General features: G+C 39.5%; 3 protein-coding genes across 11 annotated transcripts in view; 1 reads left to right on the top strand and 2 right to left on the bottom strand.

Moving 5' to 3' along the window:
• The window catches only part of NDUFB4 (NADH:ubiquinone oxidoreductase subunit B4), an 812,324-nt gene that overhangs the window by 187,858 nt on the left and 609,555 nt on the right, over positions 1-14,911 (top strand). Inside the window, exon 1 of one of the 3 annotated variants that reach the window (XM_050781904.1) lies at positions 14,373-14,376. The exons of the other annotated variants lie outside the window; for them this stretch is intronic. The gene's annotated coding sequence lies outside the window, so the exon portion shown is untranslated. Of the gene's footprint in view, positions 1-14,372; positions 14,377-14,911 lie in introns of those variants that run through there. 3 annotated transcript variants of the gene reach the window in all.
• The window catches only part of LOC126949250 (cytochrome c oxidase copper chaperone), an 846,236-nt gene that overhangs the window by 298,198 nt on the left and 533,127 nt on the right, over positions 1-14,911 (bottom strand). The gene's annotated exons all lie outside the window — the stretch shown is intronic.
• GSK3B (glycogen synthase kinase 3 beta) overlaps positions 1-14,911 on the bottom strand; it is a 270,425-nt gene that overhangs the window by 150,548 nt on the left and 104,966 nt on the right. The window lies entirely within an intron of this gene.

Here is a 14,911-nt window from a genome sequence, read left to right as displayed (position 1 = left end):
ACCACTACTACGACTACTACTACTACTACTAATACTACATTAGTCTCCCCTTATCTGCACTTTCGCTTTCCACAGTTTCAGTTACCTGCAGTCAATCACCGTTCCAAAATATTAAATGAAAAATTCCAGTAATAAACTATTCATAAATTTTAAATTGCACACTGTTCTGAGTAGTGTGATGAAATCTCACGCTGTCCTGCTCCATCCCACTAGGAATATAAATCCTCTATTTGTCCAGCACATCCACACTGTATATACTACCTGCCCATCAGTCATTGGCATTGTCTGCTCTCAACATCTAACCATGGACATTATTATGGCTCACTGATCTAGGATCATTCAAAGCAGATAATTCTCCTTCTGGCATATGGTTAGAAGGTCAGTAGTAGCCTAAGGCTATGTCACAAGGCTTATGTCACTCACCTCACTATCTCATCATGTAGGCATTTTATCATCTCACATCATCACAAGAAGAAGGGTGGTTATAGCACAATAAATATTTTGAGAGAGAGGGAGATAATCCACATTCATAGAACTTTTTTATAGTATATTGTAATTATATAATTGCTCTATTTTATTATTGTTGTTTTAATCACTTACTTTGCCTAATTTGTAAATTAAAGTTTATCACAGAACACATATATATGAAAAAATGGTACATATAGGGTTCGGCACTATTCATGGTTTCAGGCGTCCACTGGGGGTCTTGGAACATACCCCCAAAAATAAGGGAAAATAACTGTAGTGCTGGAAAAACTGGACAGACACAATTAAAGAAATGAATCCAAGTATAGATCTTAACACCTTTCACAAACATTAACTTGAAATGGATCATAGACTTCACTGTAAAATGAAAAGCTATAAAATTCCTAGAAGATAACAGGAAAAAAATCTAGGTGTCCTTGGGTTTGGTGGTGACTTTTTAAATACAACATCAAAAACACATCCATGAAAGAAAAAATTTGGTAAGTTGAACTTAGTTAAAATTAGAAATGTCTGCTCTGAGGAAGACACTAATGAAAAGTCACACAGTCCAGGAGAAAACGTTTGCAAAATACTTATCTGATAAATGACTGTTACCCAAAACATAAAAAGAATTCTTAAAACTCAACAATAAAAAAACCAACAACTCAATTAAAATTGGACAAAAGGCTATGTTCTGAATGTTAGTAGACTCGCCTATCAAACTCATACACTGAAACCTAACCATCAATGTGATAGTATTAGGAGGTAGGGCTGTTGGGAGGTGATCGTGTTATGAGGGCTCTGAGATTAATACCCTTATAAAAGATGCCCCAGAGAGCCTGCCTTGTCCCTTCTCCCATAGGAGGATACAGCAAGAAGGCACTATCTATGAACCAGAAAACAAGCCCTCACCAGACACAGAATCTGCAGGTGATCTTGCACTTCCCTAGCCTCCATAGCCATGAGAAATAAGTTTCTGTTATTTATAACCCACCCATGTTTATGGTATTTTAGATACCTCAATGGATTAAGACAAGACCTGAACAGTTACCTCACCAAAAGAGATAAACAGATGGGAAATAAGCATATAAGATGTTCAACATTATACATTATCAGGGAATTGCAAATTAATACAATGGCATACTACTACTACACACGTATTAGAATGGCTAAAATCCAAAACACTGACACCACCAAAGGACCACCGGTGATGATGTGGAACAACAAGAACACTCACTCATTGCTGGTGGGAATATGAAATTATTTTACACAGCCAATTTAGACGACAACTTAGCAGTTTTTTACAAAACTAAACTTACTCTTACCACAGCAATTGTATTACTTGGTATTTACTCAAATGAACTGAAAATATGACCACATAAAAACTTGCACACGAATATTTACAGCACCTTTATTCACAATCGTCTAAACTTCAGCTACCCAAACCAAGATGTCCTTCAACAGGTAAATGCATAAACAAACTGTGATATATCCATACAATAAAATATTATTCAGCACTAAAAAGAAATGAGCTATCGACTGGGCACGGTGGCCCATGCCTGTAATCCCAGAACTTTGGGAGGCTGAGACAGGTGGATCACCCGAGGTCAGGAGTTCAAGACCAGCCTGGCAAACATGGTGAAACCCAGTCTCTACTAAAAATACAAAAATTAGCTGGGAGTGGTGGCGCACGCCTATAATCCCAGCTACTTGAGAGGCTGGGGAAGGAGAATCGCTTGAACCGGGGAGGCGGAAGTTGCAGTGAGCCAAGATTGGACCACTGCACTCCAGCCTTGGCACAAAAGCAAAGCTCTGACTCAAAAAAAAAAAAAAAAAAAAAAAAAAGATATGAGATATCATACCACAGAAAGTTATGCAGGCACCTTAAATGCATATTGCTAAGTAAAAAAAAAAAAAAGCCAATCGGAAAAGGCTATACATACTGTATGATTCCAAGAAAAGGCAAAACCATGGAAATAGTAAAAGATCAATTGTTATCAAGTGCCTGGGGGAAGGGAAAAATGAATAGGTGTAGTTCAGGAAATTTTTAGTGCAGTATTTTGTATGGTACTCTAATGGCAGATACATGTCCCTATACAATTGTCAAAACCCATAGACTGTACAACACAAAGAGTGAACCATAAGGCAAACTCTAAACTTTCATTAATAATAAGTATAAATATTGGTATCTTGATTGTAACAAATGTACTACACTAAGGCATCAGTAATATTGGAAACTCTGGAGATGGGGTTGGAATGAGTGTATATATGGCAATTCTCTGTACTTTCCACTCACTTTTCTGTAAAACTAGAATGGTTCAAATAGACATTTCTCCCCAAGAAGACATAAAAACCACCAATAAGCACATGAAAAGATACAGAACAGTAGAAATGCAAATTAAGATGACAATAAGATACCACTTCACACCACGAGGATGGGTATAATAAAAAACTAAAACAAGTACTATCAAAGTTGCAGAGAAATTGCAATGCTCATGCATTGTTGGAGGATTGCAAAATGGTACAGCTGCTTTAGAAAATAGGTTAATATTTCTTCAAACTGTCAATCATTTAATCACTTTATGGCCCTGTGATTCCATTCCTAGGAATACACTCAAGAGAAATGAAAACCTTCTTCCCCACAAAAACTTGTACACAAATATTTCTAGTAGCATCATTCATAACAGCCAAAAAGTTAAACAACCTAAATGTTCATCAGCTGATGAACAGATAAACCATATGTGGCATGTCCATACAATGGAATATTATTCAGCCATAAAAGAAATGAAGTACTGAGACATGCTACAACAGGAATTAACTTCAAAAATACTATTCTAAGTGAAAGAAGCCAGACGCAGAAGACCGTACACTGTGTGATTCCACATTTTGAAATGTTCAGGATGGGCAAATCCATAGACAGGTAGTAGATTAGCATTTTCCAGGGCCTGGGGGAAGGAAAGGATACGGAGTGACTGCTAATGGGTACACAGTTTCCTTTTGAGATGAAAACATTCTGGAATTAGAGAGTGATGATAGTTGCCTAACTCTGTGACTATACTAAAACCAACGAGTTATATCCTTTAAAAGGGTAAATATACATCACATTAATTATATCTCAATAAGGTTGTTATAAATAAATGTATCAAGCAGCTGACCACTTACAAAAAAAAAAAAAAGGTTTTAGTGAAACTAGTCAAAAGAGTAACTTTAACTCCTGATATTCAACACTGCTTTTGACCTTACCTCAGATATGGGAATCTGAAACAGTATAAACACAAAATAACAGTAAACTCAAAAAAAGCGAGCAAACTTAAAAAGCACATCATGCCTTATATCAAGTTTTATTTCTCTTTATCTCAAACCATTCAAGACACTGAAAGCCAGAAAGAAGAAATTCAAGATCACAAATACCAAATATCATGCCTCCATTTTTTCTCAGTGGAATAATCAAGGAGGCAATAAAACTATACATAATTTTAACAGCAAAATCAATACAGCTCTTCCACATCAATCTTTGTTAAGTCCCTGAAAATTCCATTAAATTTTAAAAAATGTATCTTACCTATCACCCTACCTAGGTACTTGGGAAAGTATAAAAGTAAAATAAAACAGTCTGTATCCTTAAGAAACTTTGTATGAAAGTTTTAATGAAACTTAGTATGAAAACCTGCCTCTCAGGTTTCCCACTGCAAGGAACATCATTACCAGTGGTCCCAGCCAGTGACCTATCAAATCCATTCTCTTGCTGGGGACAGGCAAAGTTTCCCAGCCTATATGACTCAGAACAGCAGGTATACTTAACGGAGACCTTTTCCCAGGAAGAACTGAACTCTGACTTGGTAACTTTGGTTTGAGGACTTGACCCACTGCTATGCTGTTACTTTCTTAGAGCTATCCTGGTAATGCAACACTTTTCCTATCCAACTTGTAGCTGTCCTTCCCTTTTCTTCCACCTAATTTTAGCCTCCACTTGAAAACTACAAATTTCCATGACTTAAAGAACAGTGCTACACATAGCACAAAGATTACTATTTCTTTCAAGTTTTCTGTCAGTTTTATCAGCAAATAGATTTTTTACAAGTGACTTAAATGGCTATATAAAATACTAATAATTAGGTGCCTGAAAATAGAATCACCAAATTTAAGAGGAAGTAAAACAAATAGGGGGAAAAAAAATTCACGCGAATAGCAGTGTGTAGTAACTTAGAACCTTAAGAATAAAAACAAAGAGTTTAGTTATAAGGAGTTTTAAAACTTAGAAAATGTTCTCATAAAACTTTGTTTCATTTGATTCACACAACACCAAAGAAGAGAAAAAAGGCAACACAATAATGTTTACCGAGTTCCTTTATGTACCAAACATTGGGCTGGGCATTGCTGTATTAGTGCCATCCCCACTTTACAGGCAGTGAAATTGAGGCTCATAAATTTCACATATGACACAGCAGGAATATCACCATCTTGGACAAGCCCCTCATTCTAAAATTCACATTAATAAGAAACCGCCTAAATCCAAAGGGAATCACCCTAATGGCTAAGGTCAGCATGACCATAAACCACAAATAACATCTCCAACCAGAAACATTCCAAACTCCTCCCAGATCAGAGACACGCTAGCCCCGAAATAAACTCCCCTCTGGGCTGGAAAGATGTCTGCCCCAAGATAACCTCCCCTCCTCCCAGAGAGATTCCAACCCCACCATAAACTTCTCCACACACATAAACATTCCAAGCTTGCGATAAGCCCCTCGTCCTAAAACCAATATATATTCTTAGTCTGTAAGAGGAACCGCTTCTCACCGAAATCGGCCAGGAGTGCCTCTCAGGTTTTGTCTAAAGTAAACCCGTCTTTATCTGCCATCCGCATTTTGTGTTTCTTTCCTTTCTTTAACTCTTACATTTGGTGCCGAAACCTGTGATGAGTGCTGGCGGCAGAGGCTCTCTTGCAACCCAGGAAGCAGTGGGCAACGGCAGCTCGTCCTGAGTTAATTCCTGGATCCTGAGGGTCTCTGGCCACCCGCCCAGTCTTTTCTCTCACTTCACTTTTCCCTCATTCTCCCTTTTTTTTTCCTCTCTCTCTCTCTCCCTCATGCAGCTGCAGTCCAGGAGGCCCTTTGCCAAATCCAACCGCAACATCCAACATCGGACACTAATCCAGCCGACTGGTAAGATCTGCCCTCCCCTGGCTTTCTTGCGGTACCCAGGAAAAGTTAAGTCAGCCGTCCCAGTTCTTGGAGGACCAGCAGGACTAAGCTAGGGGAAATCCTGGGGATGCCCAGTTTCTTCTCAGCTTGACTGTCCTCTTTAGAAAGATGATTCCAGACCTCTGTCTTTTGTCTGGGGATACCTAGAACAAAAACAGACACCCTCGGCTTCTTCTCACCAGTCCACACGGGTGCCAAACAATTCACATGTCTGCGGTCTCTCCACTGTGCTGTCTCCATGATCTTGCCAAACTTGCCTTAAGTGTTTAGTCTTTTAATGTAGCATAGCCTGGCCCCAAAACACATTAGATAATGACAGCCAATGGTCTGAAAATGGTACCTCTAACTTGCAAATTCTCAGGAACTTAACAACTTCTTTTTTTTGAGACTGAGTCTCTCTCTGCCACCCAGGCTGGAGTGCAGTGGCGCGATCTCGGCTCACTCCAAGCTCTGCCTCCAGGGTTCACGCCATTCTCCTGCCTCAGTCTCCCGAGTAGCTGGGACTACAGGCGCTCGCCACCACGACTGGCTAATTTTTTGCATTTTTAGTAGAGATGGGGTTTCACCGTGTTAGCCAGGATGGTCTCGAGCTCCTGACCTCGTGATCTGCCCGCCTTGGCCTCCCAAAGTGCTGGGATTACAGGCATGAGCCACTGCGCCCAGCCAGGAACTTAACAACTTTATAATCAGGAACGGCAAATGGCAAGATGTTCTCTATATTCAGGCCTTCTTCTATTTCTACCTGAAATCCCAACCCTATCTGTGTCAAGCTTGTACCTCTCATAAAATCTTCTTAATAAAAACCCTCTCCAAGTCTCTCCTTCCTCCGAAACTCCTTGTGACCCTGCAGATGAACCCCCTCTGTATTCTTATCCCCCTGCATCTGTTCCAAGACCGTCCAAACCCTCCGCCCTGGTGGCCCTGCCTGCCTCCAAGCCTTCAGTCCCAAACCCCACTTCTCCTCCTTCTCCACCTGTTACCCATTCAAAAACCACCTCTGCCATTCTCCCTCTCTGGGAAGTGGATGGGGTTAAAGGCATTGCTCGTGTTCATGTCTCTTTCTCCATGTCTGACTTGTCGTGGATCAACACTATAAATATATTCAAAAGGCCTTTATATTTTTCTTTTTATCAATCTTATTTTCCTGGAAAAGGTTTTTCCTCAGTTAACTGAATTACTTTTCTCCACTCTGTCTTGCTAATCTTGGTGTATGTGTAAAAAACTGTGAAATGACTTCTGGTGCCCTGGGATTCCTTGGGAAAACAGAAAAGGTGCCACAAATCCCATTTTGGGGAAAAACCTGTTTTCCTTATGGAAACCGTGGAATTAGAGGTAAATAAGTATCTCTCAAAATCTTTGTATTTGTCTTCCAGTTATACTTGTTTATTAGACCCTGGAAATTGTTTTCCTAGTCCTGTTCTTCAAGAGCCTCACCCAAAGGCCAATAATCCAATTGGGAAATTAGCAGAGGAAAAAAAAACCTCATAACTACTGAATCTTCTCCTGGTTGTCTGTGTGGCTATATATGTGTTGTCTGTGCAATGTCTACTAAAAGAGCTCTAATTAATTGGCCTAAGAAAACTAAGCACTTAAATATTTTTCAGGGAAAAGTAAAAGCTGTGGGACCTTTCAGTTCACGTGACTTTAATCTTTAAAACTTACTGGTACAGTAAAGTTCGAAGTATCTTAAAAGTTGCCAGCATACCTTTTTGTTCGCATTTGTTAATCAGGCAAATTCATACTTTTCTCAGCCAAATACTGTAAGGTGTCAACATCTTGCATAGAAGCTGCAAAACTAACTCAGCCCAAACAAAATCATCTTTGCTTGTGTCATTTTTTTTTTTTTTTAAAGACGGAGTTTAGCTCTTGTTGCCCAGTCTGGAGTACAATGCCACAATCTCAGCTCACTGCAACCTCTGCCTCATGGGTTCAAGTCATTCTCCTGCCTCAGCCTCCCAAGTAGCTGGGATTACACACATGTGCCACCACGCCCAGCTAATTTTTTGTATTTTTAGTAGAGATGGCATTTCTCCATGCTGGTCAGGCTGGTCTCGAACTCCCAACTTCAGGTGATTTGCCCACCTTGGCCTCCTACAGTGCTGGGATTCCAGGCGTGAGACACCACACCCGGCCTTGCGTAATTTTTTAATAAATGAAACATTAATATTGGTTTAATGAAGATAGCTATATTTTCAACTATGTAGTAAAATATCCTAGCTTCTAATCTTGTGGCTTAGGCAGTCTAGTACACTAACATGAAGGAAGTTTGCTTTGGAAAAGAATGGTTATCATCTTTGACATTAAAGAAAGGGGAAGTTACATAAAAAGAATCTTATATGGTAAATTCTTGTCCTAAATTAACTGGTTGTTTAAAGAAAGGGATATTTACAAGTCAGAAAGTTGAGGCATGTCAAAGATTGTGAAAGTCATAAAAAACGTTATAAAAGAGAATTTATACAAGAAATGTTGTATAATTTAAAAGTAATTAGGCCTCCTGAATGCTTTATAAAATGTTACTATAACTCTTGGCTGGACAACTGGCCTGCTTTACAGCTAGGTAAAACCTAGGACATGTGGAGTTAAATGCTAGAACAAGCTAGACCTTATCTGCACTTCTGTCTAGGTCCTGGGCTCTATACCTAGCACATAATTAAAATCCCAAACTTACAAGGTTTTCAACAAAAGTAAAGTTTATTAAAAGTTAACAGTGTAGCCAAGATGGCCAAATAGGAACAGCTCCCGTCTGCAGCTCCCAGCATGATCGATGCAGAAGACGGGTGATTTCTGCATTTCCAACTGAGGTACCTGGTTCATCTCACTGGGACTGGTTGGACAGTGGGTGCAGCTCATGGAGGGCGAGCTGAAGCAGGGTGGGGCGTCACGACACTGGGAAAGTGCAAGGAGTTGGGGGATTTCCCTTTCCTAGCCAACGGAAGCCATGACAGACTACCTGGAAAAATGGGACACTCCCCGCCCAAATACTGTGCTTTTCCCAAGGTCTTAGCAACCCGCAAACAAGGTGATTCTCTCCGATGCCTGGCTTGGCGGGTCCCACGGGTCCCTCGCCCACGGAGCCTTGCTCACTGCTAGCGCAGCAGTCTGAGATCCATCTGCGGGTGGCAGCGTGGTTGAGGGAGAGGCATCCGCCTTTGCTGAGGCTTGACTAGGTAAACAAAGTGGCGGGGAAGCTCAAACTGGGCGGAGCCCACCACAGCTCAACAAGGCCTACAGCCTCTAGACTCCACCTCTGTGGGCAAGGCATAGCTGAACAAAAGGCAGCAGACAGCTTCTGCAGACATAAACATCCCTATCTGACAGCAGTGGTTCTCCCAGCACAGCGTTTGAGCTCTGAGAACAGACAGACTGCCTCTACAAGTGGGTCCCTGACCCCCGTGTAACCTAACTGGGAGACACCTCACAATAGGGGCCGACAGACACTTCATACAGGCAGCTGTCCCTCTGGGACGAAGCTTCCAGAGGAAGATCATGCAGCAATATTTTCTGTTCTGCAATATTTGCTATTCTGCAGCCTCTGCTGGTGATACCCAGGCAAACAGGGTCTGGAGTGCAACTCCAGCAAACTCCAACAGACCTGCAACTGAGGGACCTGACTGTTAGAAGGAAAACTAACAAACAGAAAGGAATAGCATCAGCATGAACAAAAAGGACATCTACACCAAAACTCCATCTGTAGGTCACCAACATCAAAGAATGAAGCTAGATAAAACCACAAAGATGGGGAGAAACCAGAGCAAAAAGCTGAAAAATTCTAAAAATCAGAGTGCCTCTTCTCCTCCAAGGGATCACAGCTCCTCGCCAGCAACAGAAAAAAGCTGGAGAGAGAATGACTTTGACGAGCTGACAGAAGTAAGCTTCATGAGGTCGGTAATAACAAACTTCTCTGAGCTAAAGGAGAACGTTCAAACCCATTGCAAGGAAGCTAATAACCTTGAAAAAAGATTAGACGAATGGCTACCTAGAATAAACAGTGTAGAGAAGACGTTAAATAACCTGATGGAGCTGAAAACCACAGTACAATAACCTGGTGAAGCATACATAAGCTTCAATAGCCGATTCGATCAAGTGGAAGAAAGGGTATTAGTCACTGAAGATAAAATTAATGAAATAAAGCGAGAAGACAAGGTTAGAGAAAAAAGAGTGAAAAGAAATGAACAAAGCCTCCAAGAAATATGGCACTATGTGAAAAGACTAAATCTACGTTTGATTGGTGGACCTGAAAGTGACAGGGAGAAAGGAACCAAGTTGGAAAACACTCTTCAGGGTATTATCCAGGAGAACTTCCCCAATCTAGCAAGGCAGGCCAACATTCAAATTCAGGGAATACAGAGACCACCACAAAGATACTCCTCGAGAAGGGCAACCCCAAGACACATAACTGTCAGATACACCAAGGTGGAAATGAAGGAAAAAATGTTAAGGGCAGCAAGAGAGAAAGGTTGGGTTACCCACAAAGGGAAGGCCATCCGACTAACAGCGTATCTATCAGCAGAAACCCCACAAGCCAGAAGACAGTGGGGGAAAAATATTCAACATTCTTAAAGAAAAGAGTTTTCAACCCAGAATTTCATATCCAGCCAAACTAAGCTTCATAAGTGAAGGAGAAATAAAATCCTTTACAGAGAAGCAAATGTTGAGAGATTTTTGTCACCACCAGGCCTGCCTTACAAGAGCTCCTGAAGGAGGAACTAAACATGGAAAGGAACAACCAGTACCAGCCACTACAAAAACATGCCAAAGTGTAAAGACCATTGATGTTATGAAGAAACTGCATCAATTAACGGGCAAAATAACCAGCAAACATCATAATGACAGGAACAAATTCATATATAACAATATTAACCTTAAATGTAAATGGGCTAAATGCCCCAATTAAAAGACACAGACTGGCAAATTGGATAAAAAGTCAAGCCCCATCGGTGTGCTGTATTCAGGAGACATATCTCACGTGCAAAGACAAACACAGGCTCAAAATAAAGAGATGGAGGAAGATCTACCAAGCAAATGGAAAGCAAAAAAAAAAAAAAAAAAAAAAGCAGGGGTTGCAATCCTAGTCTCTGATAAAACTGAGTTTAAACCAACAAAGATCAAAAGAGACAAACAAAGCCATTACATAATGGTAAAGTGTTCAATTCAACAAGAAGAGCTAACTATCCTCAATATATATATGCACCCAATATAGGAGCACCCAGATTCATAAAGCAAGTCCTTAGAGACCTACAAAGAGACTTAGACTCCTACACAACAATAATGGGAGACTTTAATACCCCACTGTCAATATTAGACAGATCAATGAGACAGAAGGTTAACACGCATATCCAAGACCTGAACTCAGCTCTGCAACAAGCAGACATAATAGACATCTACAGAACTCTCCGCCCCAAATCAACAGAATAGACATTCTTCTCAGCACCACAAAGGACTTATTCTAAAATTGACCACATAATTGGAAGTAAAGCACTCCTCAGCAAATGTAAAAGAACAAAAATCACAACAAACTGTCTCTCAGACCACAGTGCAATCAAATTAGAACTCAGGATTAAGAAACTCACTCAAAACTGCACAACTGCATGGAAACTGAACAACTTGCTCCTGAATGACTACTGGGTAAGTAACAAAATGACGGCAGAAATATATTCTTTAAAACCAATGAGAACAAAGACACAACATACCAGAATCTCTGAAACACATTTAAAGCAGTGTGTAGAGGGGAAATTTATAGCACTAAATGCCTACAAGAGAAAGCAGGAAAGATCTAAAATTGACACCCTAACTTCACAATTAAAAGAACTAGACAAGCAAGAGCAAACAAATTCAAAAGCTAGCAGAAGGCAAGAAATAACTAAGATCAGAGCAGAACTGAAAGAGCTAGAGATACAAAATAAAACTTTAAAAAATCAATGAATCCAGGAGCTGGTCTTTTGAAATGATCAACAAAATTGATAGACTGCTGGCAAGACTAATAAAGAAGAAAAGAGAGAAGAATCAAACAGACGCAATAAAAAATGATAAAGGGGATATCACCACCAATCCCCCAGAACTACAAACTACCATGAGAGAATGCTATAAACACCTCTATGCAAATAAACTAGAAAATCTAGAAGAAATGGATAAATTCCTGGACACAGACACCCTCCCAAGAATAAATCAGAAAGAAGTTGAATCTCTGACTAGACCAATAACAGGCTCTGAAATTGAGGCAATTATTAATAGCCTACCAATCAAAAAAAGTCCAGGACCAGAGGTACAAAGAGGACCTGGACCATTCCTTCTGAAACTATTTCAATCAATAGAAAAAGAAGGGATTCTCCCTGACTCATTTAATGAGGCCAACATCATCCTGATACCAAAGCCTAGCAGAGACACAACAACAACAACAAAAATTTTAGACCAATATCCCTGATGAACATCAATGCAAAAATCCTCAATAAAATATTGGCAAATTGAATCCAGCAGCACATCAAAAAGCTTATCCACCATGATCCAGTAGGTTTTATCTCTGAAATGCAAGGCTGGTTCAACAGACACAAATCAATAAACATAATCCATCACATAAACAGAACCAATGGCAAAAACCACATGATTATCTCAATAGACGCAGAAAAGCCCTTCAACAAAATTCAGCAGCCCTTCATGCTAAAAGTTCTCAATAAACGAGGTATTGATGGAACGTATTTCAAAATAGTAAGAGCTATTTATGACAAACCCACAGCCAATATCATACTGAATGGGCAAAAACTGGAAGCATTCCTTTTGAAAACCGACACAAGACAAGGATGCCCTCTCTCATCAGTCCTATTCAACATAATCTTGGAAGTTCTGGTCAGGGCAATCAGGCAAGAGAAAGAAATAAAGGGCATTCAATTAGGAAACGAGGGAGTCAAATTGTCTCTGTTTGCAGATGACATGATTGTATATTTGGAACACTGTATATTCGTCTCAACACAAAATCTCCTTAAGCTGATAAGCAACTTCAGTAAAGTCTCATGATAAAAAATCAATGTGCAAAAATCACAAGCATTCCTAGACACCATTAACAGACAAACAGAGAGCCAAATCATGAGTGAACTCCCATTCACAATTGCTACAAAGAGAATTAAATACCTAGGAATCCAACTTATAAGGGATGTGAAGGACCTCTTCAAGAAGAACGACAAACCATTGCTCAACGAAATAAAAGAGGACACAAACAAATGGAAAAATACTCCATGCTCACGGATAGGAAGAATCAATATCGTGAAAACGGCCATACTGCCCAAATTAATTTATAGATTCAATGCCATCCCCATCAAGCTACCAATGACTTTCTTCACAGAATTGGAAATAACTACTTTAAACTTCATATCAAATCAAAAAAGAGGCCGCATTGCCAAGACAATCCTTAGCAAAAAGAACAAAGCTGGAGGTATCATGCTACCTGACTTCAAACTACATTACAAGGCTACAGTAACCAAAAAATCTTGGTACTGGTACCAAAACAGACACACAGACCAATGAAACAGAACAGAGGCCTCAGAAATAATACCACACATCTACAACCATCTGATCTCTGACAAACCTGACAAAAACAAGAAATGGGGAAACGATTTGCTATTTAATAAATGGTGCTTGGAAAACTGGTTAGCCATATGCAGAAAACTGAAACTAGACCCCTTCCTTACACCTTATAGAAAAATTAATTCATGATGGATAAAAGACTTAAACGTTAGACCAAAAATCATAAAAACCCTAGAAGAAAACCTAGGCAATACCATTCAGGACATAGGCATGGGCAAGGACTTCATGTCTAAAACACCAAAAGCAATGGCAGCAAAAGCCAAAATAGACAAATGGGATCAATTAAACTAAAGAACTTCTGCAGGGCAAAATAAACTACCATCAGAGTGAACAGGCAACTTACAGAACGGGAGAAAATTTTTAAAATCTACTCATCTGACAAAGGGCTAATATCCAGAATCTGCAAAGAACTCTAACAAATTTACAAGAAAAAACCAAACAACCCCATCAAAAAGTGGGCAAAGGACATGAACAGACACTTCTCAAAAGAAGACATCTATGCAGCCAACAGACACATGAAAAAATGCTCATCATCACTGGTCATCAGAGAAATGCAAATCAAAACCACAATGAGATACCATCTCACACCAGTTAGAATGGCAATCATTAAAAAGTCAGGAAACAACAGATGCTGGAGAGGATGTGGAGAAATAGGAACACTTTTACACTGTTCGTGGCAGTGTAAATTGGTTTAACCATTGTGGAAGACAGTGTGATGATTCCTCAAGGATCTAGAATTAGAATTACCATTTGACCCAGTAATCCTATTACTGGGTTTATACCCAAAGGATTATAAATCAGGCTACTATAAAGACACATGCACATGTATGTTTATTGCAGCACTATTCACAGTAGCAAAGACTTGGAACCAACCCAAATGTCCATCAATGATAGACTGGATTAAGAAAATGTGGCACATATACACCATGGAATACTATGCAGCCATAAAATAAGGATAAGTTCATGTCCTTTGCAGGGACATGGATGAAGCTGGAAATCATCATTCTCAGCAAACTATCACAAGGACAGAAAACCAAACACTGCATGTTCTCACTGATAGGTGGGAACTGAACAATGAGATCACTTGGACACAGGGTGGGGAACATCACACACTGGGATGGGGGACTGGGGGAGAGATGGCATTAGGAGAAATACCTAATGTAAATGATGAGTTGATGGGTGCAGCAAACCAATATGGCACATGTACACCTATGTATCAAACCTGTACATTGTGTACATGTACCCTAGAACTTAAAGTATAATAATAATTTTAAAAAGTTAACAGTGTAACATGTATTTAAAGCTATTGAAAAAACAGTTTATGTGCCAGGTGTGTAAGGAAAGTAAAATATACTTTTTGTAAAAGGATTATAAGGAGGCATAAAAATGTGGATTTTTACCTACATTAAAAGGTTAAAAAATTGTTTTGAAGGTTTAAGCAAGTTTTGAAACGTTAATTATAAAGGGAATTCTGTGTGTAAACATGTTGGTAAAGTTAAAGGGGTATCATCCAGTTTTTCTGTAAACTGGGCATTCAAATAAAATAAAAGCACAATGGGTTTTTCTTAAAGCACTAACCTATTCTTTAACAAAAATTATAAAAGGTTAAAGAGTCTATAAAAATCTTACCTTATGGTCAGATATTAATATTGGATAAATATGTCCAC

Source organism: Macaca thibetana, chromosome 2, assembly GCF_024542745.1.
Source record: "Macaca thibetana thibetana isolate TM-01 chromosome 2, ASM2454274v1, whole genome shotgun sequence".
Lineage (NCBI taxonomy): Eukaryota > Metazoa > Chordata > Mammalia > Primates > Cercopithecidae > Macaca > Macaca thibetana.
Note: the sequence above shows the minus strand (reverse complement) of the source record. Positions and strands in the feature narration are given on the sequence as shown.